General features: G+C 42.3%; 1 protein-coding gene across 1 annotated transcript in view; it reads right to left on the bottom strand.

Moving 5' to 3' along the window:
- LOC126245342 (solute carrier organic anion transporter family member 74D-like) overlaps positions 1–27,698 on the bottom strand; it is a 200,667-nt gene extending 172,969 nt beyond the window's left edge. Inside the window, exon 1 of the mRNA XM_049948306.1 lies at positions 27,554–27,698. The gene's annotated coding sequence lies outside the window, so the exon portion shown is untranslated. The remainder of the gene's footprint in view (positions 1–27,553) is intronic.
- Positions 27,699–27,988: the final 290 nt, after the last annotated feature.

Below are 27,988 nucleotides of genomic sequence, written 5' to 3'. Positions count from 1 at the left end.
ATCGAAGGACGTGTATCATCTGCTTCTTCGACAGATCGCCCGGAATAGGGTGGAGCGGAAACATCCAGCAGTTAATTGGCACATGGTGTGGCGCACGGTACACCACCCCCACCTCCCTACAACAGCCAGATCAACATGGTACATTGTAGTGAATCGAAAATACCCTACGAATGATAAAAAGTACGCAATACGTTTGGCGGATTCGCCCATGTGTCAACAATGCGGCGTGCTGGATACGGACGGCCATCGGCTGGTCTGCGGCGAGGCATTGGCTGCCTGGACTCTCGCAAGGAAGATAATAACGTTCATGCGGCGCACTATCTATACAGCAGTCTTTTCACACATAATATTTCTTCCAGAGGAATCGTCTTTTCCGCGTCATAAGACGAACGCAGTGGCGTGGATCACAGGTGTAACGGTCAATTACATCTATAGAGACACGCGTCTGAACTTACGGAACGTACTGGATTACTGGCAATACTTGCAAGATGGACATACAAAACTGTTACGGCTACAAAAGTACAAGGATTGGTATGCCAATTTCCTAGTAACGGTTTTTGCGGACCCGCCATATACTTGGGGTGTGCCGGGTGCGCAAAGATGAGCGGCCGTGCTGTTGTTGTGAAGCCGACCAAGTAAAGTGATCAGCTAAGAACAACTATGCGAGAATGCGACCTAGGAAAAACTAACGCTTTCCCAGTTAGCAATGAATGTGCTTCAAATTTTGTTTTCATGTCTATAAATACTTTTCCTTCGGGTGCCGGAGGTGGCCCCACTCTGACCTTGTTGTTATTTCACGCTGCAGGGTAGGACGGCACCGAGGTTCCTTCCAGGACAGTTATAATGTATAAGGAGGTACTAGTAATATAGGTTTCTGTTTCTCCTACCTTCCTTAAAAAAAAAAAAAAAAAAAAAAAGTTGGTAGAGCTCATGCCCGTGAAAGGCACAGGTCCCGAGTTCGAGTCTCGGTCCGGCTCACAGTTTTAATCTGCCAGGAAGTTTCGTATCAGCGTACACTCCGCTGTAGAGCGAAAATTTCATTCTAGCTCATCACCTAATTATGCATTATTGAATTTATTCTCGTGAGCATGTAATCAAAATACTTGTGCAGCAAACAGTTTCATCGGAGGGTGCCCCCCCCCCCCCCCCCCCTGTTATGTCGCTCTTAGATATGGATCGAGGAAAAAAGTGTTGTCGCCATCCCTCCATGTTAAGCTGACCTAATTCTGGAATTGTTTTACCCTACATTTTGCGTTATATACATCTTTTCGCCTTTAGAAACCTTCCCATAACAGTCGTTATCTCCTGAATTTAAACATTTTTGGAAGGTTACTGTCAACAGCCGTCAAGTAATGTATAAAATGCGTATTTGACCATCAGCTGCTTTTATTTTAAAGCCAAATATCAACCGCTTTCAGTCTTGGACCATCTTCACGGATAAGTGTTAAAATGGTTTAAGCCACCACATTACATTACTTGTTACTTAAATAATGTGTAGTGCATGCTATGAACTTCAATATACGACACAGGACTTTTAGAAGTAAACATACGAATAATAAATGTACACAGAGCACTACTGAAGAGAAGATCAGGAATATAAGTAACCCCCAATCGTGGTTATACTGATAGTCCTGATCTTCTCTTTAGTACTGTTCTATGTACGTTTACTATTCGTATGTGTACTTCTAAAAGTCCTGCGTCGTATATTGATGTTCATAGCATGCACTACACATTATTTAAGTAACAAGTAATGTAATGTGGTGGCTTAAACCATTTTAACACTTATCCGTGAAGATGGTCCAAGACTGAAACCGGTTGATATTTGGCTTTAAAATAAAAGCATCTGATGTTCAAATACGCATTTTGTACATATCCTGAATTTGTCCTCCGACTTCTTACAGTCTGTGTCATAACTGTTCTCAGTGTAGGTTTACGATCTCTAGTTGTCACTGTGCTAGTAATACTGCTTAAAACGTTTAAAAATTTTGTTATTGGTTTTATTTACTATTCCACAAACGTTACAGACGTTCTTTTTTTTTTAACTATTACATGTTCGTTACCTACGTTTCTTTCCAAAAATTAGAGGTTACGAATTTGATTACTTATTTATTGGAAAAATTATTATTCCTGCACTGCACGTATCACATTCATTAATTCTTAGCTCATTATATAGGTTTTGTGAATAGATTGAGTTAAGGATGAGAATCTGGATCACATTAATGTTTGAAAAATCTGAGAAATACTTTTCATAGTTCGATATTAAAAGACTGGAAAGCCTCATCAGATTTGGCTAAATAAAGAGGAAGACAATTAGAAAAGCGACACCATCTGTCTTCTGATTTTTGGTTAGAAATCACAAATCTTTTGGGCTGTTATCAACAATGCTGTCACTTCTAGTTTTCTCATTTGCCTTAGTGTCTGTAAAAAGAGCTAAGTAAACAGATAAAAAATTCGTTATTTATACTTGTGTAGCTTATAAAATGGTTCAAATGGCTCTGAGCACTATGGGACTTAATTTCTGAAGTCATCGGTCCCCTAGAACTTGGAACTACTTAAACCTAACTAACCCAAGGACATCACACACATCCAAGCCCCAAGCCGGATTCGAACCTGCGACCGTAGCGGTCGCACGGTTCCAGACTATAGTGCCTAGAACCGCTCAGCCACCCCGGCCGGCGTAGCTTATAAAACTTTGTGTATGAACGTATGGTCTCGCAGCTGTGTGACTGAATAAAATCTACTCGGGTGCCAGCCATTCCAGTGTGTTAAATATCCACTAGCTTTCGGCTAAGTGCTCCTAAGCCATTGTCAATGGCTGAGGAGCATTCGCCCAAAAGCTTGTGACTATATAACCACTTGACACAGCTGGAAGCCCAATAAACTTCGTTCTGGAATTGCATTTTCTATAAAAGTGCCATGAAGATGCGTTAACTCAATTCTTCATGCTCAAGCATAAATAAAAGGTAACAAACCATCATTACTATTAAAGTGAATTGCCTATTAACCCTAACATCAATGACTGTTGTGTGTATCCGAAATGTGACTAAGGACCCAGGATTTTTCCGGCCACAGGTTCACTATATGATGGTACCAGCATTTCCCTCAAAGCCGTCTGAGAATGTTACAGGCACAGAGCTCTGTAAACATTTAGAAGCGCCGTTACGTAACGTACAGAGCACGTGAAACAGTTCTGCATGAGCTAAGTAGCGACTGCATTGTTTAGCCGAGCTCGCTACATTCAGCGCCAGACCTCGTGGTATGGCCTAACCTTGAGAGGCAATTCGTCATCAAGCACGGTTGCCATCCGTCCCGATGTATTGGGACCATCACCGTTATGGACCTCCTTCTCCCGCCATCTCTACAAGACCCAATTTTGCCCATATTTTGTAGAATACTTTTACTAACTTGACTCAAGTACTGAATTAGCGCAACATGTAAATTCAGCCTCTGTTATTTTTATTTACGTCAACAAGTTTATGTTGACAAGGTCGCCTCACAGATGGCGTTGCATGTTGCGTACTTTTTATCGAATGTGCATGGACCTTCTAGATCCAGCGTTATCATTCGAGAAAATACCAGATTTCTTCCCACGCCCGGATCCCGGGTTCGATTCCCGGCGGAGTCAGGGATTTTCTCTGCCTCGTGATGACTGGGTGTTGTGTGATGTCCTTAGGTTAGTTAGGTTTAAGTAGTTCTAAGTTCTAGGGGACTGATGACCATAGATGTGAAGTCCCATAGTGCTCACAAGGGAACCTCCCCATCGCACCCCCCTCAGATTTAGTTATAAGTTGGCACAGTGGATAAGCTTTGAAAAAGTGAACATTGATCAATCGAGAAAACAGGAAGAAGTTGTGTGGAACTATGAAAAAATAAGCAAAATATACAAACTGAGTAGTCCATGTGCAAGATATGCAACATCAAGGATATTCTGGGCCCATGAGCGCCGTGGTCCCGTGGTTAGCGCGTGCAGCTACGGCACGATAGGTCCTTTGTTCAAGTCTACCCTCGAGTGAAAACTTTAATTTTTAATTTTCGCAAAGTTATGATCTGTCCGTTCGTTCATTGACGTCTCTGTTCACTGTAAGAAGTTTAGTGTCTGTGTTTTACGACCGCAGCGCAAAACCGTGCGATTAATAGACGAAAGGACGTGCCTCTCCAATGGGAACCGAAAACATTTGATCGCAGGGTCATAGGTCAACCGATTCCTCCACAGGAAAACACGTCTGATATATTCTATACGACACTGGTGACGGCATGTGCGTCACATGACAGGAATATGTTGTCGACCCACCTAACTTGTACGCTTCGCGAATGGGTAAAAAGAATCTTCCACCTTGCCCGATTTAGGTTTTCTTATGGATGTGATAATCACTCCCAAAAAAGTGATGAAAATAAGAGTTTGTCACATAAACTGCAACACATGAATGCAACAGTTTCACAGTCGCACAGTTTTCCCTGTGCTCTGTCAAAACATATGTTTTTAACGTTTTCAAATTTTTCCGTTTACGTGTACCGTCCCCATACTACGGTGCAGTTACCTCGCATCGGACGGACGGACGGACAGATAATAATTGTCTGAAAATAAAAAATTAAACTTTTCACTAGAGGGAAAACTTGAACCAAGGACCTCTCGTTCCGCAGCTAACCACGAGACCACGGCGCTCGTGGGCTTGCACTATCATTGGTGTTCCCTATCTTGCGCATGGTCCACTCAGTTTTTATATTTTGCTTATTTTTTTTCATAGTTCCACACAACTTCTTCCTGTTTTCTTGATTGATCTGTGTTCAGTTTTTCAAGGCCTATCCACTGTGCCAACTTATAACTAAATCTGAGGGGGGTGCGATGGGGAGGTTCCCTTGTCAGAGCCATTTGAACCAGATTTCTCTGATAGAACGGGGCTGGAGCTACTTAAGCACCGCAACGCGGAAGAATCGGGCAGTTCCCATTTGAACAGCGGTTTAAAAAGACGAACATATTTTCTAAACGTAATACGAACTACGGGTGCAAGTTAGAAACGTTTGAAGTGTATAGAGCGTGAAGTGTATAAGTGACGTGTACTTCGAAGACTAAAATGTTACTGTCGACTGTTTACCGTCTAATACACTTATTTTATCACAGCTTGCGAAAATGCTTAAGGATGGGAAGAGATTTCCGGAAACCATTTGACACGGTGTCCCATTGCAGGCTGTTAACGAAGGTACGAGCGTATGGAATAAGTTCACAGATATGAGAGCGGCTCGAAGACTTCTTAAGTAATAGAACCCAGTATGTTGTCCTCGACGGCGAGTGTTCATCAGACACAAGAGTATCGTCAGGAGTGTTCCAGGGAAGTGTGGTAGGACCGCTATTGTTCTCTACATACATAAACGATTTAGCGGACAGAGTGGGCAGCAATCTGTGGCTGTTTACTGGTGATGCTGTGGTGCACTATAAGGTGCCGAAGTTGAGTGACTTAGACAAAATTGTTAGTTGGTATGATGAATGGCAGCTAGCTACAAATGTGGAAAAATATACGTTAATGCTGGTGAATAGGAAGAACAAACCTGTAATGTTCGGTTACACTATTACTGGTGTCCTGCTTGACACACTCAAGTCTTTTAAATATCTGGGAGTAACGTTGTGGAGGTATATGAAATGGAACGAGCGTGTGAGAACTATGCTAGAGGAGGCGAATGGTCGACTTCGGTTTATTGGGAGAATATTAGGAAACAGTGGTTCACTTGTAAAAGAGAACGCATACAGGACCGTAGGGCGGCCTATTTTTGAGTACTGCTCGAGTGTTTGGGATCCTCATCAGGTCGGATGGAAGGAAGATATCGAAGCAATTCTGAGGCTGGTTGCTAGATTTGTTACGGTAGGTTCGAACAACACGTGTTACGGAGACGTTCGCGAGCTCATATGGGAATCTCCGAAGGGATGGTGACGTTCTGTTCGATAAATACTATTGAGAAAATTTAAAGAACCGGCATTTGAAGCTGACTGCTGAACGATTCTACTGCCACCAACATACATTGCGAGTAAGGATCATGAAGATAAGATTCGAGAAATTGAGGGTTACACAAAATCACATAGATAGTCGTTTTTCCCTCGCCCCATTTTCGAGTAGAACAGGAAAGGAAATGACTAGTAGTAGTACAGGGTACCCTCCACCACGCACCGTATGGTGGCTCGCGAAGTATCTGTGTAGATGTAGATGAAAGTGTCACTTTTCGGATGATTACACAAAAGAGTGTAAAAAGGATGTACGGACCAGGAAGCGTAGTTCAAAAATGGTTCAAATGGCTCTGAGCACTATTGGACTTAACATCTGTGGTCATCAGTCCCCTAGAACTTAGAACTACTTAAACCTAACTAACCTAAGGACATCACACACATCCATGCCCGAGGCAGGATTCGAACCTGCGACCGTAGCAGTCGCGCGGTTCCGGACTGAGCGCCTAGAACCGCTAGACCACCGCGGCCGGCCAGGAAGCGTAGTGTCAGATTTGTAGCTGTTTCAGTAACTCATGGAGGCAAGGCAGATGTCAGGCATCACATTTCTACGAAGAGTCTTACAAAGAGATTCGCGGTAGCATCGATATCAAAACCTATTTCTACATTCATGACTAAAGAAAATATCGAAGAAGAATTGCTCGTTGCTGCTGCAGAACTACCAAATGGCTCTAAACACTACGGGAATTAACACCTGAGGTCATCAGTCCCCTCGACTTAGAACTACTTAAAACTAACTAACCTAAGGACATCACTCACAGCCATGTTCGAGGCAGCGCGGCTCCGGACTGAAGCGCCTAGAACCGCTCGGCCACAGCGGCCGGTCAACTACCAACAGCTTATAAAGTTGTCAAGTATCATCAGTCCTTCATTTCACTTGATTATACCGTAAAACTGAAGGCCGCGGTGTATCCTGACTCCAAAGTCGTCGCAAAGCGATCTATAGCCAGGACCAAAGATACAGCGATTGTTTAAAAAAAAAATTCTCGCATCATATTCCGTGTCCGAACGCATAAAACAGTTGCTAGGAATTTCATTTTACAGCAGAAGCACAGACACATCGAACCATAAGGATGAGAAGCTCTTTCCTCTAGTTGTTCAATGCTTTTCTGAAATTGACGAAATCCAACAGAAGCTGTTGAAGTTTGATTCGCTGAATAATGAAACATTGGAGACAGTTGCAAAGTTTTGTCTAGATGCTTTAAGACAACCGGAAATTCTATTAGATAAATTAATCGATTTTTGTGCGGCCAGCCCCAAATTAAAGGAGAACTAGGAAAAAAAATGTAGAAGGAATTCGTGCTCTGCCAATATTCTCCACAATACTGTATCAAGCGCTGCCGGAGTCTTAACTGTCGTCATTGAAATAAGCGCCATGAAAATATTTAATCATTTTCAATATACGCTGTAAGGACAGAGAAGCTGAAAGAATTCTGCTTGTAGGTTGATGTCAATAACCAGACTCTTCTGTCTCACTCAAAAACAGGGTGGCTGTCGTTATGCCCGCAGTTGAGAGAATTCTTATGCTTCGAATTAAATTAAAACAAATTTTTGACGCCGAAACCAGGCCACCTAAAACAATTTCAGACTTTCTCAGTAGTGCTATTAGTGAAATTTACTTCATGTTTCTGCAGTCAAACTTGGCTCTGTTTGCAAACAATATTAAAAATATGGAGAAGAATAAATTCTCGATAAATGAAACATGAAATAATCGACTCTCAAAGACGACTGAATGGAAGGAAGACTACCAGTTTTATTGGCATGTAAACCAAGACGATTATGAACAGGCCACTTAAAATAATTTCAGATTTTTTCGGTAATCCTGTCAGTGAAATTTACTTCACGTTTCCGCAGCCAAAATTGGCTCTGTTTGAAAATAAAAAACTTAAAAAGCATGGAGAAGAATAAAGTCTCGATAAATGAAATAAAGAATAAGCGACACTCAAAGATGTCTGAATGGAAGGAAGAGTGCCAGTTTTATTGGCATGCAAACCAAGATGAATTTGAACAAATTAAAGAAAGAGAATCCTAACGAAGAAATAATTTCATTTCGAAATATGAGGAAGAGACAATGACTTTCTATACTACTCTATTTGATTACTTAGAGAAATGTGCTATTTATGTTAATAAATACCAAGTATTTTATTCGATGACGCTATTTGAAACCCTGGTTGAAAACGCTGTTGTATACCTGACTAAATATGGTTTGAAGATTTCAGGCGATATTTGTTTTCAGGGATATGTGAATTGAAGAGCTTTTTAGAAACTAAGCATGAGTCGAAAGAATGGAAGTCCAAATACTCCGTGGAAGAAAGGTGGCTTTACTTTCTTAAGGAAACCAAAAATCCTGAACGTGAATGCCAACTGGTAAAACTATGCATCTGTTTTCTATATGCGTGCACAACGCCACTGTCGAAAGAGTATTTTCACTGACGTCGGCCCAGTGAACTAGTAAAAGAAACTGACTGCTACCAGGGACTGTGGAATCAATCTTACAGTGCCAGTTTAACTACAAGCTGACTTGCATGGAGTTTTATAACTACGTGAAAGGGAAAATAACTTGTTGAAAAAGGTGAAAAAAAATGGTTCAAATGGCTCTGAGCACTATGGGACTTAACATCTATGGTCATCAGTCCTCTAGAACTTAGAACTACTTAAACCTAACTAACCTAAGGACAGCACACAACACCCAGCCATCACGAGGCAGAGAAAATCCCTGACCCCGCCGGGAATCGAACCCGGGAACCCGGGCGTGGGAAGCGAGAACGCTACCGCACGACCACGAGATGCGGGCGAAAAAGGTGAAATCTTCCGAAAATTATCGTGTACCATCTACTTCTGCCTCAACATGTTCCGTGTAATTGTGTTCCAAATAAAAAGTAATTATATTAAATAAATTTTTTACTTCATTTCTACACCCCCATCCCGACGAGGTCCCAGCTAGACACGGCAACCACTCAGAAGGTGTACAGCTAAGTGCGGAACGCTGCTTAACAACTAGGAAAATGTATCTGGACAACATACAGCTTACCGCTACCAACGTAAACACACAAATAATGTTTTTACGCATACTGTTAAATTATACACAGCCAAACGCACACGAACTGCACTGCAAATCTAATTTAAGGAACAACAAAATAGTTCAACTGGTTCCAGAGGCTGAAATATTTAAGAAAATGAAGGGAATGAATACTGGGTTCAGACAATAATTTTTCTGTGCAGTTCCAGAGAGCTGGCTATGAAGCAGGGAGTGGGGAGATTCCCAGTTGGTAACAACTGGAATTTGTCTTACAACCAAGAAAACCTCTGGAAAACCTTGATCGGGATGGAAATTGCAACAATTTCTAAACCGTTGTTGGGGGAAATGGGGTTTCACACAAAACTGCACACCCTAGTGGGTGCGCTTGTAGCTGTTTGTTGGTGTTAAAGTGAGGATTGATAATTTTCTCGATCTGCACTGCAGTGTACCTCACATAGCCGAAATAGTCGTTTTACGTATTGACATTTTCTTTAACTTTTTGTCCACTTTCATCGATGAGGCAAGCTGACTGAAGTCTGAAGAATTTGTAGAAGGTTATTGTTTTTTGATAAATCCCAAATTAAAATCGCATTGCTTGTCATCATATTTAAATTTGTCAAAAATCAGGTTTCTGCTGGAGTTTGTATTCCCTGACTTATTATTGGCACTTCCCTTCAGCCCTAATTCCATATTTTCTCCTACGTCTGCTCATTTTTCCTCCAGTGATAATTTCTGCAATCTTTTTCTTTAGAATGTGCAAAGCCAGTGTACTTTAGTCTCTTCAGGAAAGTTACTGTTGCCTTCACTCTTTCAACCAATTATTCTTTGCCCGGGCTACCCGCTTAATTTTCACCTGTATCTCCACGTTCTACATTATTGCCCGAGCAGCGTTGAATGATTGCAAACGGCCTTTCCGCAGTGGTAACACCGATTCCCGTCAGCTAGCCAATTTAAGCGCCTTCGCGCTCAGCTAGCACTTGGATAGGTGACCATCCGGTCTGCCGAGCGCTGTTGATAAGCGGGGTGCACTCAGCCCTTGTGAGGCAAACTGAGGAGCTACTTGATTGAGAAGTAGTGATTCCTGTCTCGTAAACTGACATACGGCAGGGAGAGCGGTGTGCTGACTGCGTCTCTCTTCTATCCGCGTGCAGTGACGCCTGTGGGCTTACGGTGATACGGCAGCCGGTCGGTACCGTTGGGCGTTCATGACCTGTTCGGGTGGAGTTCAGTTTTTAGCACTGAATAATGAAACTGCAAAAAGGCATTCTATAAATATTCTTCTTACATCTAATCTCACTGCTTAGGTTATCAGTATTCCTTGTATTCTTATGACGTCTTCCTTTTCCCTGACGTCATTCTCCTTATTTCTTCGGCGTAACTATCAATTGTACACATATAGTTCCTTGTTTTACGTGTTGCTTTGTGCTCCTAGCGTATTTTCAATGCTTATCTTGGACACATTCGTACGCATCTGAACGTTTCACCAGTTTGTCTTAAAGCCTTCATTATTTTCTCATTTTCTTCACTTTCTATACTAGCACATTTATTTATTTTCTCTGTGTCTCCCTCTCTCCTTTTATTCCGTCTACTTATTCAAGGCTTCTTCCTCAAGTCTGTCAATATAGATGTTAAACACCTCTTCAATTAATCAACTGAAATTAAATTGTGAAAGTTCTATTGCAGACAGTCTATTTTCTTTTTCAGTGAGAAACTCACTGATGATCCAAAACGTTATGACTACTGGCCACAGCGGGACTGGTTGCGTTGCGTGCACGTGTCGCGGTAAGGAAACAATACCATGCGGAGGTGAGACGAACGGGGAACCATTCTAATGTCGATACAGCCTGAAAATAACGGGGCAGTTGGTTATGGGGCAGCTTCTGGCTGCCTGCGTGCTACTGTCGCCAGCATATATAGAGAGTGACTGGTGGACGATGAAACTACAAATAGGCGGCAAGTAAATTGTTGTACAGGCATAATCACAAAACGTGGAGGTCGGAGACTTTCCCACTCTGTAAAGCGCGACAGTCGGCGACATATGGCAGATCTGCTAACAGAGTACAAAGCTGGTTAGGTACAACTGTTTCGGAACTCACCGTTCAACGCACATTGTGGAACATACGCATCCGCCTCTGTCGACCGCTACGTGTTCCCATGTTCACCCAACAACAGCATCAATTACCACTGCGGAGGGTACGGACGGCATCATTGAGACCAAACCTTGGATCAATGAAAGAGGGTTCATTGACGGGATAAATCATACTTATCGTTACACAATGTCAAATGTCGTATCGTTATACGCCATCATCCAGGCGAACAGCTTCGAAACATGCACTGTGCCATGGGCGCATGCCAGTGGGGCAGTTTTATGACGTGAGGCTGCCATGAAATATGTAATAGTAATCCATGGCACCATGAAAGCCACGAACTACCCGAGCATTGTTCGAGAAACGCCAACCGCCGATATTTGGAAAGGAGCATACCCTTCAATTTTCATGGAATAACTGCAGTAAGTAAGTTACGTCGATTACAAGAAATGCGTTTGAATGACCCCGATGAATCAGAGGCTGAGACGGTTCTGCGACCGTGTGGGCTGCAGATTCGTCGACTTGCACCATACGGTGGTGGGATTTCGGGTTCCGCTGGATAGGTCAGTAGTCACTACACGCAGCAAACGGCTACACGGGTAGCAGGCGTTGTGTGGCGTGGACTGGGCGGTTTTTTAGGTTAGATGGCCTCGGGCAAGTACAGAAAGGGCAACAGCCTCAAAGGGTGCGGGGCAAAGTAAGGACATGCGGGGGCCAAGCAGCAATCGGTATTGTAATTGTAAACTGTCGAAGCTGCATTGGTAAAGTACCGGAACTTCAAGCGCTGATTGAAAGCACCGAAGCTGAAATCGTTATAGGTACAGAAAGCTGGCTGAAGCCAGAGATAAACTCTGCCGAAATTTTTACAAAGCCACAGACGGTGTTTAGAAAGGATAGATTGCATGCAACCGGTGGTGGCGTGTTTGTCGCTGTTAGTAGTAGTTTATCCTGTAGTGAAGTAGAAGTGGATAGTTCCTGTGAATTATTATGGGTGGAGGTTACACTCAACAACCGAGCTAGGTTAATAATTGGCTCCTTTTACCGACCTCCCGACTCAGCAGCATTAGTGGCAGAACAAGTGAGAGAAAATTTGGAATACATTTCACATAAATTTTCTCAGCATGTTATAGTCTTAGGTGGAGATTTCAATTTACCGGATATAGACTGGGACACTCAGATGTTTAGGACGGGTGGTAGGGACAGAGCATCGAGTGACATTATACTGAGTGCACTATCCGAAAATTACCTCGAGCAATTAAACAGAGAACCGACTCGTGGAGATAACATCTTGGACCTACTGATAACAAACAGACCCGAACTTTTCGACTCTGTAAGTGCAGAATAGGGAATCAGTGATCATAAGGCCGTTGCAGCATCCCTTAATATGGAAGTTAACAGGAATATAAAGAAAGGGAGGAAGGTTTATCTGTTTAGCAAGAGTAATAGAAGGCAGATTTCAGACTACCTAACAGATCAAAACGAAAATTTCTGTTCCGACACTGACAATGTTGAGTGTTTATGGAAAAAGTTCAAGGCAATCGTAAAATGCGTTTTAGACAGGTACGTGCCGAGTAAAACTGTGAGAGACGGGAAAAACCCACCGTGATACAACAACTACTGCGAAAGCAAAGAGAGCTTCACTCCAAGTTTAAACGCAGCCAAACCCTCTCAGACAAACAGAAGCTAAACGATGTCAAAGTTAGCGTAAGGAGAGCTATGCGTGAAGCGTTCAGTGAATTCTAAAGTGAAATTCTATGTACCGACTTGACAGAAAATCCTAGGAAGTTCTGATCTTACGTTAAATCAGTAAGTGGCTCGAAACAGCATATCCAGACACTCCGGGATGATGATGGCATTGAAACAGAGGATGACACGCGTAAAGCTGAAATACTGAACACCTTTTTCCAAAGCTGTTTCACAGAGGAAGACCGCACTGCAGTTCCTTCTCTAAATCCTCGCACTAACGAAAAAATGGCTGACATCGAAATAAGTGTACAAGGAATAGAAAAGCAACTGGATTCACTCAACAGAGGAAAGTCCACTGGACCTGACAGGATACCAATTCGATTCTACACAGAGTACGCAAAAGAACTTGCCCCCCTTCTAACACCCTTGTACCGCAAGTCTTTAGAGGAACGGAAGGTTCCAAATGATTGGAAAAGAGCACAGGTAGTCCCAGTCTTCAAGAAGGGTCGTCGAGCATATGCGCAAAACTATAGACCTATATCTCTGACGTCGATCTGTTGTAGAGTTTTAGAACATGTTTTTTGCTCGCGTATCATGTCGTTTTTGGAAACCCAGAATCTACTCTGTAGGAATCAACATGGATTCCGGAAACAGCGATCGTGTGAGACCCAACTCGCTTTATTTGTTCATGAGACCCAGAAAATATTAGGTACAGGCTCCCAGGTAGATGCTATTTTCCTTGACTTCCGGAAGGCGTTCGATACAGTTCCGCACTGTTGCCTGATAAACAAAGTAAGACCTTACGGAATATCAGACCAGCTGTGTGGCTGGATTGAAGAGTTTTTAGCAAACAGAACACAGCATGTTGTTATCAATGGAGAGACGTCTACAGACGTTGAAGTAACCTCTGGCGTGCCACAGGGCAGTGTTATGGGACCATTGTTTTTCACAATATATATAAATGACCTAGTAGATAGTGTCGGAAGTTCCATGCGGCTTTTCGCGGATGATGCTGTAGTATACAGAGAAGTTGCAGCATTAGAAAATTGTAGCGAAATGCAGGAAGATCTGCAGCGGATAGGCACTTGGTGCAGGGAGTGGCAACTGTCCCTTAACATAGACAAATGTTATGTACTGCGAATACATAGAAAGAAGGATCCTTTATTGTATGATTATATGATAGCGGAACAAACACTGGTAGCAGTTACTTCTGTAAAATATCTGGGAGTATGCGTACGGAACGATTTGAAGTGGAATGATCATATAAAATTAATTGTTGGTAAGGCGGGTACCAGGTTGAGATTCATTGGGAGAGTCCTTAGAAAATGTAGTCCATCAACAAAGGAGGTGGCTTACAAAACACTCGCTCGACCTATACTTGAGTATTGCTCATCAGTGTGGGATCCGTACCAGATCGGGTTGACGGAGGAGATAGAGAAGATCCAAAGAGGAGCGGCGCGTTTCGTCACAGGGTTATTTGGTAACCGTGATAGCGTTACGGAGATGTTTAGCAAACTCAAGTGGCAGACTCTGCAAGAGAGGTGCTCTGCATCGCGGTGTAGCTTGATCGCCAGGTTTCGAGAGGGTGCGTTTCTGGATGATGTATCGAATATATTGCTTCCCCCTACTTATACCTCCTGAGGAGATCACGAATGTGAAATTAGAGAGATTCGAGAGCGTACGGAGGCTTTCCGACAGTCGTTCTTTCCGCGAACCATACGCGACTGGAACAGAAAAGGGAGGTAATGACAGTCGCACGTAAGGTGCCCTCCGCCACACACCGTTTTGTGGCTTGCGGAGTATAAATGTAGATGTAGGTATTCTAGTAAGTTGTGATGTGGTCTCACTCTCTTCACTCGATTCCCTTGTCTGATTGGTTAGACGTTGAATTAACGAACCTATTTCGACGTATACTGACTTCCAATTACTTTTTATTCACTGCTCGGTACTATGAGCAGACAGATGGGGTTGCGACGGCAACTCCGTTGTCACCTATTATTGCTAGTTTCTTTCTGGAAGACTTCGAGGAACGTGCCTTGCAATCGTCATCTTTGAAACATGAAACTGTGTTTTTTGAGATATGTAGATGATACTTTAGAAGGCAGTTATAAGATTCGAGAGTCACGAAAGGGAAACAGTGCTTGAGAAGGGAGCGAGACAGTGTTTTAGCCTATCCCTAATGTTATTCAATCTGTACACTGAACAAGCAGTAAAGGAAACCAAAGAAAAATTTGGAATAGGAATTAAAATCCAGGGAGAAGAAATAAAAACTGTGAGATTTGCCGGTGACATTGTAATTCTGTCAGACACAGCAAAGAACTTGGAAGAACAGTTGAACGGAATGGACAGTGTCTTGAGAGGGGGACATTAGATGAACACCAACAAAAGCAAAACGAGGACAATGAAATGTAGTCGTATTAAATCAGGTGATGCTGAGGGAATTAGATTAGGAAATGAGACACTTAAAGTAGGACATGAGTTCGTTATTTGGAGTGTGGTCGAAGTTTAAGTGTCATGACGTCTATTCTGAAGTATTTAAATGGAGTGTAGCCATGTTTGAATGTGAAACATGGAAGATAAACGGTTTAGAAAAGAAGAGAACAGAGGATTTCGATTTGTGCTACAAAGGAATGCTGAAGATAAGATGGGCAGATCACGTAACTAATGAGGAGGTACTGAATATAACTGAGAAGAAGAGGAATTTATGGCACAGACTGACTAGAAGAAATCTGTTTGTGGGACACGTTCTGAGGGATCACCAATTTAATACTGGAGGGAAGCGTAAAAATCGTAGAGGGAAACTAAGAGATGAATACACTAAGCAGATTCAGATGTATGTAGGCTGCGGTAGTTACTCGGAGATGAAGAGACTTACACAGGATAGAGTAGCATGGAGAGCTGCATCAAACCAGTCTTAAGACTGAAGACAACAACAACAACAACTTTAGTAAATTGGCCTCATGGGAGTGAGAATCTGAACGACTTTTTAGAACACCTGAACTCAATCCAAACGAATATTTACTTCACAGTGACAGTGGGAAAGGATGGCTGTCTTCGCTTCCTTGATGTGTTTGTCAGGAGGAAGGCTGACGGCACGTTGGGACTTGCCGTTTCTGGGAAGCCCCCTCACATTGACTTGTATCTACAGGCTGATAGTTTTCACCATCTGACTCAACGTTGAGGGGAACTTCGTACCTAAGGTCACAGGACCCTTGTCATCTCGAACTCTGAGAGTTTGCCAGCTGAGTTATCCCATCTCGAAGTCACATTTCGGCTTAATGCTTACAGTGAAAGACAGATTAGACGTGCGTTGAGCTATCGATCAAATGCACACTGGGTGAGTGATGATAATATCTGTTGTCACCGAAGTCTACAGCCTTTCTGCCTTACGCAGGGAGCATTTCGAATAGGATTGGTAGTATTTTGCGGAAATATGATGTGAAGTGTGTTTTTCGACAACCATCTAAGATCAGGATCCTAGGTTCCATAAAAGATGACCTCGATTTTTGTAAGACGGGTGGCTACCGTATCCCTTGCAGTTGTGGCGTACCATATATTGATCAGACTATCAGGACTGTGGAGGACCGATGTACTGAGCATAAACGTTACACACACTTACAACAGCCGAGCAAATCCGCACATTGCAAAACATTGTCTTGTCACCGGTTATCCTTTGGAATATTACAACACGGAAATGGTTCAAATGGCTCTAAACACTATGGGACTTAACATCTGAGGTCATCAGTCCCCAAGACTTAGAACTACTTAAAGCTAACTAACCTACGGACATCACACACATCCTAGCCCGAGGCAGGATTCGAACCTACGACCGCAGCAGCAGCGCGGTTCCGGACTGAAGCGCCTAGAACCGCTCGGTCACAGCGGCCGGCTAACACGGAGATTCTGGCATGCACTTACAGCTGTTGGCGTCATTGTTATTAAGGAAGTTGCCGAAATTAAATTAGCAAGTAACCTTACAAAAAGAGAAAGTGGTTTTTGTTTTAGTTCTACATGGAATCCTGTTCTCTCCCTTCTCAAAAAAAGAGTCACAGAGTTAATGCTACCTTTCCCGTTGTTACTAATTTTACTATCGACAACTTCTGATGTCGATCGTCTTTGGTTTGCGATGGCGCTAGTGTTTACAGTATCTGTGAGTGTTATCTTTCCGTAATTTCTCTATTAACCGAGGATTTATTCCCTTGCACAGCGCTTACTTGCTGCAGTTAGACCTAGAAAATAAAGGGTGTAGTGCTCCTGGCAAAATATCGGCGGTTGTCGACGACGCCACCCGGCTATATTCCTGAAAGTTACTTTAACACTGTATACGCCGGGAGAAACTGGGGTCTAAGTGAGGCTCCTTTTATGCTTGATGCTTTCTCCGACAGGGGAAACAGGTTAATCGTGTAACAAGATCAGAATCACGCTAAGTGGTTTAAGAACATGAAAGTGAACTCACATTGATGTCTTGGCCACCACGTTCACCTGACCTGTATCCTATGGAACACATATGGGACATTATTGTGCCCCAGCTCCGCTTCCACTTACCCCTGGACTATAATTTACGGAAACTGCGAGAACTCTGGTGTAGATGAATGCTACTGCAAAACTACCAAGGATTGTCGAATCCTCGGCACGCAAAGCCATTAATGTATTGCGTTCGAAAAGTGGATCAACACTCCGTCAAGCGGGTGGCCATACTGTTTTGTTCTCATCAATGTGTTTTTGCAGTATTTAAGCTTAAACATGACGTTGCTCTGTCGAATTCATCATGCAACAATTGATTAGTTCTTTGGTAAATGCGATACAGTTGAACATTTTAACGGCTGTTGAAACCTCCCCTTATAAAAATTTATGAATTACTGTGCTGGTAAACCCCTTACGTTATTTGATTTTCAAACAGTTGAGCAGAACTGAACGTACTCAGACATTTCTCTCTTTACCTATTCTGATCGTCACTAAAATGACACACAATATTTTTTAGAGCAACGCAATCTGACTTTCCATAATGCCTACAAGAGAATGGCCGTGGCTAACAATAACTTATACCTTTCATGAACCACTTACCTCACAAAAATCTTCGTTACTAGAACTGTTGCAGTACAGCGAGCGCCAATACTGCCAGCTGAATAAAGGATTCTAACTACTGAAGGCACTAACTACAGATAGGCATAGTTTGCAAATGAAAGATTTTGATAGAGAACAAACAGTGTATTTACCTTAATAATATTCAAAAGTCATCATATATATATATATATATATATATATATATATATATATATATATATATATATATATATATCAGTTCATGATATACAGTATTACAAATTTACTCTTTCTGATGGACACACGACCAGATCGTCCGCTCTCAAACTTCTGCCATCTCTCCCCCCACATCCACCACTGCTGGCGGCTCACCTCCAACTGCGCAACGCTACGCGCTGTTCTCATCCAACTGCCCAACACTACAATAGCAAATATTCTAACAATGCAAACCAGCCACAGACTGCACACAGCACAGTCAGTGACTTTCATACAGAGCGCTACGTGGCGTTACCAACATAAAAACCTAAACAGCCTACTTACACTATAGATGTATTGTTACCATCAAACTTACGTTCTGAATGGTGTTCAGACATCTGCAGAATGATGGCGAGAGACTGCGTTTCCTTGCTCGACAACTAAAAATGTCGCAAGATTAACTGCAGTGATTTGCAGTACGTACATTTTATTTCTATACTAGCTGCAATTTATGGTGTTGTCTCGATCAGAATAGGTCGCACGGTTGATAGGGTGGGACCATTCTCCCTTCCAGATAACACATACAGACGCATATTCAATTAAACGGACGATGCACGCAGACAGGTTAAAATATGCCATTGTCAGGACTCTCTACAAAAAGAGGACGCCTTGCTTACAGCATTTTCAAAAATCTTTGAGAAAGTAATGTACTCAAGAGTGGTTAGCCATCTCAGCAGTAATGGGATACTTAGTAAATCACAGTTCGAATTTCAGAAATGCTGTTCCACTGAGGCAGCAATATACAATTTCACTGTCCACATAACACAGTCTTTAAATAGTAAAATGTCACCAATAGGAATTTTCTGTGACTTGTCCAAAGCATTTGATAGTGTGAACCATGACATTATGTTACAGAAATTACAATTCTATGGTGTAAATGGAATAGCATATGAGTGGTTTAAGTCATACCTACAGAACAGGAAACAAAAAGTTTCTTTGTATGGGTCAAGTGATTTGAATAAGTTTTCCACTTCATCTAACTGGGGTGAAATTACATTAGGTGTTCCACAGGGTTCAATCATGGGTCCCCTTCCGTTCTTGATATATGTGATCTGACACTGTTTGCTGATGATACCATTATTAATCCAGTAGTTTCTTTAACTCCAACTGAAAATGATACATATAAGGTCTTTGGAAAAGTCATTAATTAGTTTTCTGCAAATGGGCTTGCTTCAAACTTTGAAAAAACACAGTACATCCAATTTTTTGCTGCAAAAAGTAAAGTTCCTTCAATAAATATAACACATCAAAAGAAGTCAGTAGACAGGGTAGTGCATACGAAGTTTTTGGGTGTACATATAGATGAGAATCTTAATTGGAAAATTCATGCTTTGGGCCTTCTAAAGAGACTAGGTTCAGCAATTTTTGAAATCAGAATAATTACCAATTTTGAGGATATAGAAATTAGTAAGCTAACATACTTGGCATACTTTGCATACTTTCACTCTCTGCTCAAAAGAAAGTGGATAGAATAATGTGTGGGGTTCATAGTCGCACATCTTGTAGGCATCTTTTTTAAAAATTGGGAATTCTTACAATAGCCTCACAGTACATTTACTCACTAATGAAATTTGTTCTCAACAACATGGACCAGTTTAAAAATAACAGTGGCGTTCAAGATTATACTACCAGAAAAAAGAAAGACTTACACTATCCTTCACTCAATCTATCTTTGGCACAGAAAGGGGTAAAGTATGCTGCTATAAAATTTTTTGACAAATTACCAGATGAAATAATATGTTTGACAGACAGCAGTAATAGCTTCAAAAATAAATTAAAATCTTATCTCCTTGACAACTATTTGCATACCATAGATGAATTCTTGAAGAGGAATAAATAAATCTATAAATATAGTGTATGCATGTGTGCCATTTAAGGGAATGGGTTAAATAACAGAAATATTAATCTTTAACACTGTACTGTAATATATAATATTAAAAAAATCTTGTTTCATATGTGCATTTCTTGTGCACTTGACACGTTCTACATCATAACCGCCACCGTACCGTGCGATTGATCAATGGAACACGCAACCAACTAACTAACTAGTGTACCGTATAAAAAATTAATTAACCAACGATACGATAAATACGAGTATTATTATTTAAATAAAACATGTCAAAATGAAAATGTTACTTAATTTAATAAGAAATTTTATTTTTATTGTATGCACGTATTATATTTTAATTTTTTCAGAGCACTTGCTTATACACAACATTTATAATTGTATTTTTCGAACTATAAATGAATAAATTTTGAGGTGATCCAACAAGTGAGAACGCGATGTACAACGGGTCGTGCGAAAAACATGATTCCTTTAGGTTAACGCCTCAATATCGGAGTGTCTGGCCATGTGTTTCGATGATAGTCGTCCTGTAAGCCAACTATACTGGAAATTGCTATCTCCTTAAACTGAAGGGCAGTGTAAATATCGTCTGCTCTTTTTCTTTGCCAGTCATTAGGCTTCGATGATATTATTCTGCAGAGCATTGTTCCGTTACACAGTTTCGGCGAATCTAGATTCTGCAGTAAAACATTTGAACTTATTCGATCTCGGAACTTGAAGAAATTTTGCGAGAATTTAGTCTTACACATAGTCGAGGACGGAAATATAAAACTTTTTGAATATTTTAGAATTTTCTGCGAGATTAAATTTTGGAACTTGCTAGAAAATTCTAAAACAATTTTTAGACGTTGTTCATAAACACAGTGTGTGAGAAAACGGTTTTTGCCACTCACACTTACCCACTTCCAACCACCGTGACCTCATTCCCTTACTAGCAGCGGGAAATCAAGAACTATCTACCACCGCAACCGGCAGTTCGTTCATCGAAGGGAATCTGGATGCGACTTGTGCCGTCAATCGGTTTTGAATTGAGTTACAATGGCTCGAGGAACTTTCCCATTGAAATGAGCGTGCTTCGGCGGCTCATCACAGCCAACTACACGTGACTCAAACTGAGCATATCTAGGAAACCATGCACCAATATCTAGTAAGGAGACTGCCTACACTTCGCTTGTCCGTCCTCATTTAGAATTCAGCTGCGTGGTGTGGCATCCTTACCAGATAGTACTGACGGAGTACATCGAAAAAGTTCAAAGAAGGGCAGCACGTTTTGTATTATAGCGAAATATGGGAGAGAGTGTCACAGAAATGATACAGAATTTGGGCTGGACATCATTTTAAAAAAAAGGCGTTTTTCGTTGCGACGTAATATTCTCACGAAATTCCACTCACCAATTTTCTCCTCCGAATGCGAAAATATTTTGTTGACACCGACCTACATAGGGCGAAACAATCACCACGATAAAATAAGGGAAATCAGAGCTCGTACAGAAAGATATAGGTGGTCGTTCTTTCCGCGTGCTATACGAGGTGTGGCTAGAAAAAAACCGGACTAGTACTGGTGAAACAATAAAACGAATGCAATAAGGCTGAAAGTCGCGTGGCCTGTCACGTGACTCTCGCTCCGCCTACTGCTCGAGTTTCATCTGCCTCCTGCACTCAGTCTGCCCGTGGCGTCTGTTTTAAGTAGTTGACGTTTTGTCTGTGCGTCGGAAAATGTTGAGTGTACAGAAAGAACAGCGTGTTAACATCAAATTTTGTTTCAAACTAGGAAAATCTGCAAGTGAAACGTTTGTAATGTTACAACAAGTGTACGGCGATGATTGCTTATCGCGAACACAAGTGTTTGAGTGGTTTAAACGATTTAAAGATGGCCGCGAAGACACCAGTGATGACACTCGCACTGGCAGACCATTGTCAGCAAAAACTGATGCAAACATCGAAAAAGTCGGTAAACTTGTTCGACAAGATCGCCTTTTAACAATCAGAGCAGTGTCTGAGTTAACAGGAGTTGACAAGGAAAGTGTTAGGCAGATTCTTCATGAAAGTTTCAACATGAACAAAGTGTGTTCAAAAATGGTTCCAAAGTGTCTCACAATTGAACAGAAGGAACGCCGAAGAATGATTTGTTCTGACATCCTGGAAAACATTGAAAGTGATCCCACCTTCTTACAAAATGTTATTACTTGCGATGAATCGTGGTTTTTTACTTACGATCCCGAAACTAAACGCCAATCGATGCATTGGAAAACTCCTGGTTCCACGACAAAAAAAAAGCACGAATGTCAAAATCGAAATTCAAGGCAATGATGATTGTTTTTTTTTTGACATCAAAGGGATTGTGCACATTGATTGGGTACCAGAGGGACGAACAGTGAATCAGCATTACTACATTAGCGTCCTGGCTACCCTACGTGAGCGAGTACGGAGAAAACGGAACGATTTGTGGAGAAAAAAGTCATGGATCCTTCACCAAGACAATGCCCCAGCTCACAGTGCGTTGTCAGTGAAGACGTTTTTGGCAAAACACAACATTCCCATCTTAGATCATCCACCCTACTCACCTGATTTGGCCCCCTGTGACTTTTTTCTTTTCCCTAAAGTCAAGTCAGCTTTGAAAGGAACTAGATTTGAGACTGTTGAAGCAGTAAAAGAAAAAGCGACGGAAGTAATGTATGGACTTACCGAAAATGATCTGCAGCATTGCTATGAACAGTGGAAAATTCGTATGGAGCGGTGTAGAGACCGAGGAGGAGAGTACATTGAAGGAGATAACATGAAATTGTAAATAATTGTAAATAAATGTTTTTTCCAGCATCAGTCCGGTTTTTTTCTAGCCGCACCTCGTACTAGATTGTAATAATAGCGAACTGTGAAGGTGGTTCGATGAACCTTCTGCCAGGCAGTTAAATGTGATTTGCAGAGTATCCATGTAGATAGATGTAAGAAAAACGACCCTTCGGCACAGCTTCAAACTCTCATAGTGAACTAATGGCGACTATTAAATAATCATAGTTCAGAGTGGTTCCCCAAGGTTTTCCATTTCTGATGTAATAAATGCCACGACGGACCACCGTCGTTTTAGTAGACGAGTCCGTATCCTGGGTTCAGCGTCACGATAGACACAGCCGTGTGTAGAGGATCCGATGAGAACGAACATTGCCAAACGGGACCGCCACCTGGTACAAAGGAACGAAGTGCCATTTTGTACACAAGACGATCTTCTCTGGTTCTAGTAGCTGGTAATTTAGACAGTAACTGTTACCCTTCTGACACGTTAAGGCCGGCGGCTGTGCCCAATCTGCGATGTCTCCCTGATATACACAAACGGGAAAAAATCGTAGTACCAAAATATAATTGATGTAGAGTAGTGACATTTAGGGAATACATTTCTCTAGGTAACATATGGTAGGTACAGTGTGACCAGCACGGAGACGGTGTGTCCAACGAACACACGGCCATCACTGGAACCGATGCAGAATCAGCTTTAATCAGAAAACACAACAGACGTCCACCCTGATCTCCAATGAGCTCTCGCTTGAAACCACTGAAGTCGCAAAAGGCGGTTATTTATCGTCAGTGATATGCACACTACAGGGCATCTGAATCGGAGCTGTCTTTGAAGTAAATGATTTGCAACAGTTCGTTGCGTCACGGTGGTGCCAGCTGCTGCTCAAATTGCTTCTGCACGTGCAGTACGATGCGTCAGAGCCATATGCCGAACACGATGATCTTTCCACTCGGTAGTGAGACAAGACCTTCTTCATCCCGATCTTCCTGCGACTGTAAATTCTGGTCACCACGGCTGCCAGCAACCATGTACAGTGGTTACATTCCTGAAATGTGTTTCGGCAATATCGCCAGAGGTGCATCCAATTTCTTGTAGCCCTATTACACGACCTCGATCAGACTCAGTGAAGGCTTGATAGCGGCGACTTTGTCGCCTTAAAGGCATTCTTGATTGACATCAACTCACCATCTCCAATCTGAACGATAGCTAACGCCCATGACCGTTACAGCGCGTATTTAAAGCAAACCTGATTTGGATTCTCATAGTGGCGCTACTAGTGTCACTCTTACAGGAAAGTGGAGTAGACATCATCTTTCAGATGTCGCACAACCCCTTCCTGGTGTTGCGATTTTGTTCCTTCAGTGTATTTGAACAAAATAACGCCAGACCGCATGTTGTCTCAGCTGTTCTGATCAATCTGGATACAGGAGATGTTCCACTGGCGAACTGGCTTCCATGATCTGCAGATCCTTGACCCATTAAAGCAATTGGTCGTGGGTTGCTGAGGGACTGGCCTGCCGCCACTCACCAGGCTGTATGATTCACGAACTCTTGGCATAAAGTTGCAGTAGAATGGGATGACGTACCCGTATCTGTCCTCCAAGCTCACTCCAACTAGAATTCCAGACGGATTGGAGCCGTTGTTGCTGCCATACCTGTGTACTAAATGGTGCCCCTTTTTATCTTCATATCGTCTACAAATTTAATAATGTATTCTTTCTTCTATACTGTCCACGCACAAGTGAAATTATCAGAATGAAATTTTCACTCTGCAGCGGAGTGTGAGCTGATGCGAAACCTCCTAACAGATTAAAACTGTGCACCAGCCAGAGACTCGAACTCAGGACCTTTGCCTTTCTCGGGTAAGTGCTCTACTGACAGCTACCGGAGCACGACGCACGATCAGTCCTCACAGCTTCAGTTCTGCCAGTACCTCGTCTCCTACCTTCGAAACTTCACAGAGGTTCGTCGTACGTCCCATATTGATTTCTGCAGGTATTTCACACAATATTACTTGTCTCTTAGCACTGAGAACTCTACGCAAACGCTGCTGTTCTCGGTCGTTCAGCGTAGACCATTAGGCAATGCGTTGTTCAGGTTAGAGGTAACGCCTGAAATGTCGTATTCTCGGCATTCTCTTAACGCTGCGGATCTCGGAATACTGATTTCCTTAACGGTTTCTGAAGTGAAACGTCCCGTCCTTCTTTTTCCAATTACCATTGCACGTTCAAAGGCTGTTAATTCACGTCGTGCAGCCATACTCACGTAGGAAACCATTCCACTCGAATTAATTGAGGACAAATGGCAACTCCTTTTGTACCATGTGCACGCGATGCTGCCGCCATCTGCATATGAGCATATCGCTGTCCCTTGACTTTCGCCACCTCAGTGTGTAACGTAGTTTCTTCCTCTCAGATACTTCGTAAAATCAATGAATTATATTTACTCGTGCCCTACAGCGCACACTTGCAGAGCTCTGCAATTTGTAACAGTCGTTCGCTGTTTGGAAGCACGCGTACCAGCCATGCCATTATTTAACTTAAACTGGTTTACAATCAACTCTTTGTTCCGTTATTTGACTACTGTGTACGGCTTTGTCTGGTAGATAAAACAACAATTTTCTTCTCGTACTAACAGTTATAGCCATAGAGGAACCACTGGGATAGACGACACCGATAAGCACTCGCTTCCGGGATACGGGGAGTCGATCCAGCCCCGAGTGGAATCCGCCTCTCTTATTAACAACAAGGGCTGGAGAGCTAGCTAACCTGTATGTAATTTTTGGTGGTTTCCCACATTCTTCTACGTAAATAATGGTCTGGTTCTCACGTCCCCACCTCGGATATAAAGTAAGCAAATAATTCGAAAATGTTACCACACGTCAATATGTGGTCTGCATTAGGTGCAGACAGATGGACAGATTGGGTACACAGATTCTTTACCAAAAGGGGGGGGGGTAATTTTAGGCCAGTCTCCTTATACGGCCACTTCACTTCAGCTTCCGGTTCTCTGTTTCTTCCACCGTACCGTATTACATTCTCACCACCCTTTTTCGTCAATTTGTCTTCTTTTGCAGTCTCGACAATCGGCAACTTCTTGTCATTAAATCGGTTTATACAGCTGCCAATCTTCGTGGCTCCTTTTGCGTCATTGTCAATATTTATCCTTCACAGTGTAACATACTTTGAATGATACTCCATTTCAATCTTTTCTTTGTCGCCTTCGTAATTGTTTACGACAGTAAAACAGAACTCATTTGAATTTGATTTAATTTTTCCTGAGGTGTCCTTAGAGAGATTTCTTTCATATTACGTCCCTCTTTAGAAAGTAATACATTGTAATACTTGTATTCCTCCACCTGTTACATATTTTGGTTCACTGAAAGTTACTCTGGGTCCCTCCTTTTTATGTATAAACGAAACCCAGTACGAACAGTCCTCGGAAGATCCAACAGTACCTACAGACTGCCGTGTCATCGTCAGCCGATAGGCGCCACTGGATGCGGATAAGGAGGGGCATGTGTTCAGCACACTGGCCCCCTTCCAACCCCCTCCCTCCAACACCGGTCGTTGTCATTTTTCTTGGTCGGAGCCGTTACCTCTCATTTAAGTAGCTCCTCAATTGAACTCACAAGGGCTGAGAGCACCCCGCTTGCCAACACCGCTCGGCAGACCCGTGCAGTCACCCATCCAAGTACTAGCTAAGCCCTACAGCTCTGTGATCTGACGGTAACGGTTGTTACCACTGCGGCAAGGCCGTTTTCGGTAAATTTCTTATGAAATATTGTGTCACAGTATTCAATTGCTACGATAACCTGCTAGTCCGCAAGTAGCGAAGTATATAAAAAATTGTCTTACTCTATCTTCACTCACGTTCTCCTACACTTCCAGAATTAGCGACAAAGTCGTAGCTGAATAAGTGTAAAGGTATCAAGAACCAGAAAAGAGATAATAGCAGCACCAAAGTTGTTTCACATTTTCAGTGAAATTATTTTACAATAAAACATAGCGCTTGTCTCAATTTAACGTTTCGTTTTCGCTACTGTGTTTTGCATTTGTAATACGACACTATTTACAAGTAAAAGTATTGTTATGTTATGTATAGTGAAACATATGAAACAAAATATTCTGTGGCCATTGAATCATCCTGAACAGAGACACAGCTCTAATTCAACTCGAGTCGAAAGTACATGTGGCAACAGTCCGATACGACTTTCAGTTATCTACAAAATGAGGAGGAACAGGAGGAGGAAGCTGAGACGTGACAGTAAATAAGCATAAGGTGCTGGCGATCTAGCCAAGAAATTACCAAATGCTGTACATGGATGGGCACCTAAAGTAGTTAATACATAGGATTAGTAATAAAGAGGATAAGCAACTTTATTTCTCTACTAACAACCATTTGTGTGTGTGTGTGTGTGTGTGTGTGACTGGCGGTCAACGGCTCGAAGAAACCATTCCGAGGTATTCACCGTCAGTCACATTCGGTGATGGTACTAACAAATCTCTCCTCTATCCTACCTTATTTTTACATTCTTCTTAAAAACAACGAAATTTATTTGTATTTCAACCTTAAATTATTATTATTTTGAAAAGTATCATTCTTCGTAAATGTTGTAGATAAAACAAAACCAAAGAAAACTCTAAAAAGATGAAAAACGAAAATTGTAAGATGTACGACCTGTTTTAAGCATCAGGTAACAAGTATATAATTTTCAATAAAAAAATAAAAAATAAATATCTACAGAAACAATGAAAATCGTGTGCGCCCCAAGGCCCTCAGTATTTCATCGACAGTCTCATGAAATGATGTATTTGTGAGTGGTAACACTTACCAGATAAAACCTAAGCTTCACCGTTCTCAGTGGACAGGGTAAGCCACACCAGTGACCCGGGATCACGCAGCGCAACGAGGGACCTGTAGCGCTTTTATCAAGGTGGTCCAGACGCAGCCGAGCACGTGGGCTACGAGGAGGCGGGCGGTCGGTGGGCTACTGAGGTTCCCCGGCGAGGCACCGGCGAGATGAACCCGGACTCCTGCGGTTCCGCGAATTACTCCCACCATCCGCACGGCCACTCCTTCCCCCCACTCCTTCCCACTGACAGATGCGGGAAGCGAGAGCAGGCGTAGGCTCCCATCAGATGTGAGCCGACCTGGGGTGCTGGAGCGTCACTGTTGCCTACGTGGAGTTATTGACGTCACTGATGTTGCTGACACGGTGTTACTGACGTCTCTCCCGCCGCTGCACTGACGCTTCTTCTCCCATGCG

The sequence above is a fragment of the Schistocerca nitens genome, chromosome 1 (assembly GCF_023898315.1).
Source record: "Schistocerca nitens isolate TAMUIC-IGC-003100 chromosome 1, iqSchNite1.1, whole genome shotgun sequence".
NCBI lineage: Eukaryota > Metazoa > Arthropoda > Insecta > Orthoptera > Acrididae > Schistocerca > Schistocerca nitens.
This window is presented reverse-complemented; position numbering and strand designations above follow the sequence as displayed.